The following is a 5,132-nucleotide window of genomic DNA, read 5'->3' on the forward strand; positions in this document are numbered from 1 at the left end:
GAGAGTAAGAAGAACAAAGAAAACTTCAGCACCACAAAAAAAAGCACTACAAATTTCAGCCACAAACCCACATCTATCAATAATTACACTGAATGTAAATGGACTCAATGTACCCATAAAGAGACGGAGAGTGACAGAATGGATAAGAAAACAGGATCCATCAATATGCTGTCTACAAGAAACAAGTCCACAGACCATGTTTCCAAGAAGGCTCAGTACTAATTTATATGTTACCCCAGTCAGACAAATAATGTCTTTAGGCCTAGGGGAGAAAACATGCTGTGAGGAACTATGGATGTGAATTAAAATGAGCAGTAAGAAAAGCCCAGTTCATTTATATGGTTCTTGTTGTTCCTGCTAGGATGCATGTGTATGCACAAGAAATCTTTCAAGTTTTATGTTAAGGAATTTCCTTAACTGGACCTTTGTGTTTGTTTTACATCAGAGAGGCTAAGCTTCTTTTCACTTACCAAGATACTGTTGAAAAAGGGAAAGGGAAGAATTATATAAACTAGAGCCATAAAGCAGGCAAGGTCAAGGTTTTCTTGTAAAAGTTATTACACTTCTCCACTGCCCTCCTGCCAAACGTTTCCACAAATATCCCAAACTAAAAAAGTATCTCTACTCTGCTCTAGATTAGCCACAGTCATCTGTTCTTAGGCAGAAATAGAATAAAATCGTGCAAAGAGCCAAAGTATTACATTTATATCCCCAATCCCTTTATCTTGAAAAGTTTAAATTACAATGAGATTTAACAATCACCATTTGCCAGCCTTAGTATATACAGCCAAACACAATGACCAGTCCCTATCTCTTTAATCTCTTTTCATGCCTCCAAAACAGGTAAAAAACAAATGACATTAAACCAACTGGATTACCCAGATGGATGCAATATTAATCATATCCTGGCACACAGAGAAAAAGTAAACCATCTTGAAGTTTATGCTATCAAATTCAAATTTCAATGGGCTCCTTTAAAAAACAACTCTAATGTACAATTCTTGCAAGATAGCACTTGATTATCAAATTATTTCAAGTGTGCTTATTTATATTAGCTCAACAAGATAGCCACCTTAAGGATGAGATTACATAGCACTATACCATTTTTGTCCCTTACCTCTGTGTAACCTAGCATAGGGGTAGTACACAATATTCTGTAATTCTGCTGGTTAATTTATATGGTGATATATATGGATAGATAGATATATGGATGGATAGAAAGGTAAACAGACAGACTTATATATTGTAGATGAGGTGGGAACAAGGAAAGAAAATAAACTTTCTGGACCTACTGACTTTTCTATGGGTGGTATCTAAAAGATAGAAAGTAGAACAGGGAAAAGATTATTTAATATCTGTGAAGTAGTACTTACAGTATTCTAAAGAGCCAGAGACTCTTCTTACAGCTGTCCAAGGAGCTAGTAGTGCAAACTGCGCCGAGTTGAGCCGATCTTTTGACATCCTTCTCAGAGAAATAGTGTCCTTTTTCAGTGATTACAAAGAACTGCTGTTGTGATGACTAGTTATGTGTTGTGATGACTAGTTATTTGCTTCAGCAGTTCCATATTAAATACTCCCCTGCCATAAAACACCCTGTAAACTAGTGGTGGGCATACTAGTAATTTTTACTACACAGCTATCTCACTGTTGAAATTCATATCCAGAAGAATGATTAGATCTTGGCTTATTTTTCTTATAAAATAAAATAGGGAAACAGGTCCCATCATTTCTAAGATAGGTCCTCACTTGGGTGTAGTGCTTCAGGCTACTTCAAATTATTTGCAGAACTAAAGAGGGTGCCTATTATATAATAAACTAACCAAATAAGGCAATCTATGGTTTTCAAAAGCACCCCAGCAAATTTTCTTTCATGTAATCCTTTTATAGGAATCCTCTTAAAATAAGTATGGGCTGGTGCTCCAGATGAAGAAATTTAAGGATTAGAATGTTTAGGTAGTTTTTCTGAAAGTTAATGGTGGTACAGCCCAAACAAGGACACTTATCTGAAAGAGTTGTACTCCAGAACTCCTTGATAATTCTCATACAGCAAGAGTCACAGTGGTCTGTCCACAGACTCACCACCTTCAGTAAAATGAGAGACACTGGTCATCGGTACATGCTATAAATGGAATTTTCGACTTTAAAGTATTAATGACCAGGTTATCAATTCCACCTTGCAATCCAAATGTCTTTCTTAAAAATGTAAAAAATTAACACCAGTTTTTCCGGTTGTATCCTGGCAACTGGCACTGCACAATAGCAATATACAAAAAAAAAAAAAAAAAAAAAAAGGAGAGGACAGATTCTTGTTCAGGTAGTCTGCTTTGGAAGCAGAATGCAGGGAAAGGGCTAATCTCCTTCCTATTTTCAACTGATACTATATATTGAAAACCCAAAATAAAGGATGGCAATTCAGCTCCTTGGGTCTGACTTTCCTTAAGTATTCTGTACAATAGAGTAGTAACAGGTGGGCAAGAATGGTTCCTGCCCCCAGAATTGACAATAATTGGAAACATTAACAATGTAGGAAAAAGAGTGAAGGTCCAGCCACCTAATCCAGTCCTGCTTTTGGTAGTTAACACTGCACAAACATACAACCAAAGTGGCAGAGGGATCTTGTAGTGATGGGCTGAAAAATGGGACGATTGGTACTGTGCTCATTGATAATACAAAAGAAGGGGCTTTGAGAAGTCAGCACTACTCAAAAGCAATGCAAACAAGGAAGTGGAAGGGTGTATGGGAGGGACCAAGGAAAGTACAACTGAGGCATTACAGCAATACAAAGTTGGTAAACCAATGACCTCTAGGACTGTTAAACTTAAACGTCCAAGAGAAAGGACCTTGCCAGTCAATGTTCCCCAACAATGCAGAAGGGGCAGGGAGAGCGGAGAGTATGACCTTATCTAATGACTGGATACATGGACATCTGAAATTGTGAGCATTAATAATGGTCCATAAGAGGAGTCCAAGGGCAGGCACGGGGTGAGGGAAAAGACCTTTTATGAAGGGTGAGACCATGAGTAATTGGGATTTTATACATTGGAGCAAGGCAAAAGGAGAGTGTGAGTCCCTGGTTTGATGGAAAAGATCAGAGCCTTTTGCAATGTTTACACTTCATTATGCCATGGGAATTTGGGAATGGGGTGCTTGCCTAACAGGGCTAGGGAGACAAAAACATTGATAATTGCCACTGTACCCATTAATAGTCCAGAAGGTTTTGGGTGGTCAGCAGCATCTGTAGTAATGTAAAGGGGGTGTGAGGAGATGATATCTTAGTTTAACAGAAGAGGACACAGATAACTGCAAATATTCACATTAGTCTAAGAAAAGGAGCCTTAAGTAGTCAGCGCTCCTCATGTATGCAAAGAGGTACAAGGGTCTTAGTGATCAGTATTCTCCACAGTTGTAACTGGTGCATATTAACTGTGCAAGAGCTGAGGACATAAATAGCTAGCACTCTTCGGCAGCAATCCAAAGGTAATGGTAGGGGCATAGAGTCTTTTTCTACTGCACAGGTCCACAGACAAATGTAATAACTCATATTTATATTCCCAGGAGAAGGGAACATGCATGGCTAGCACAACTTAACACAAAGGGCTTGAGGGGACAGAATCCTAGTCCAACTAAACAGATGGACAATTGCAATTATGCACATTAAAGTCCAAAAGAAGGGTATTAGGTGAACAGCATCCCCTTGCTCTAAAGCAGAGTGTGCAGGGGTTCTGGTGTAAGACATGCTAGTAGAAAACTGTGCACGTCAACTTGTCAGATGAAAGGATCTTGAATAGTGGGAACTACCTGCTGAAAATGTTAAGGAAGCAGGTGGGGCCCTCAAGTAGTGCAAAGAACAGGGGCAAAAGTAACTATATACATTAATAGTCCAAAGAGGAGGGCCTTTGTTGAGCAGCAAGCCCTGTTATAATGCAAAGGAAATGTAAGAAGGAATGAGCTTTGTTTAATAATAAAGACCAAAACAGTTGCAATTATGCATATCACACACCACTAAAAGGCACCCTGGGGCAAAACAGTAGCCACTGAAGTAATGCAAAAGAAGTACAATGGTCCAGGAAGTGACAGGGTTGTGGAAAACGGCAATCAGGTGCAATAACTATCTGAATGTAAGGGTCTTCAGCAGTGGACACCACCTACTGGAAGGCAAGGAGAGTTTGATGGGGGACATCTTTGTCTGGTGCACAAGAACCATCATAAATACAATCATACATATTAACTAGCCAAGAGAGACCTTAGTCGTCATCAACCCTGCTATATTGTAAAATGGGTGTGAGCGGGTAGGATCTTAAATAGGATGAACAAGATACAATTATACACATTAATGCCCAAGGGACATGGCTGTGGTCAATTAAAGTCATGTACCATCACTGTTGAAATAACAGGGTCTTAAAGTAGTGAGTGCCCCCTGCTGTAAGGCAGAGGTACTGGGGCAGAGGGGGCAGGGAAGACAGGCCTGTGTCCTTATCTAGTGCACAGGAACATGAACAAATGCAGTTATGCATAGCAACAGGCCAAGAAAAGAGGACTTAATGGTGAGTATCCTTGCTGTATCCCACAAAGTGTGTGAGGGGGTAGGATCTTATTCAAATGGGACAAACCATGTGCAGTTATACACACTGATGTCCAAGGGACATGGTTGTGGTCAAATAAAATCATGTACCTTGACTGTCCAAATAAAAGGATCTTAAAGTAGCGGGTGCTGCCTGCTCAAACACAAAGGCACTACGAGGGTGGAGGGGCAGAGAGGACAGGGCTATGTCCTTACCCAGTGCACAGGAACACAGACAAATGTGGTTATTCACAATAACAGACCAAGAGAAGAGGTCTTAGTGGTCAGCACCCTTAATGCAAGGCAAAGTGTGTGAAGGGGTTGGATCTTATTCAAATGGGAGGAAGCATGTGCAATTATACACACTGATGTCCAAGGGACATGGTTGTAGTCGATTAAAGTCATGTACTTTGACTGTTAAAATAAAAGGATCTTAAAGTAGTGAGTGCTCCCTGCTGTAAGGCAGAGGCACTTGGGCAGAGGGGGCAGGGAGGACGGGCTAGTGTCCTTATCTAGTGTACAGGAACATGGACAAATGCAGTTATGCACAGCAACAGGCCAAGAAAAGAGG

The 5,132-nt window shown here is 40.2% G+C and overlaps 1 long non-coding RNA gene across 1 annotated transcript in view; it reads right to left on the bottom strand.

The window, feature by feature from the left end:
- The window catches only part of LOC111821203 (uncharacterized), a 17,382-nt gene extending 12,256 nt beyond the window's left edge, over nucleotides 1-5,126 (bottom strand). Inside the window, exon 1 of the long non-coding RNA XR_002824654.1 lies at nucleotides 1,374-5,126. This is a non-coding gene — a long non-coding RNA (uncharacterized LOC111821203). The remainder of the gene's footprint in view (nucleotides 1-1,373) is intronic.
- Nucleotides 5,127-5,132: the final 6 nt, after the last annotated feature.

Source organism: Trichechus manatus, unplaced genomic scaffold, assembly GCF_000243295.1.
Source record: "Trichechus manatus latirostris isolate Lorelei unplaced genomic scaffold, TriManLat1.0 scaffold00070, whole genome shotgun sequence".
Lineage (NCBI taxonomy): Eukaryota > Metazoa > Chordata > Mammalia > Sirenia > Trichechidae > Trichechus > Trichechus manatus.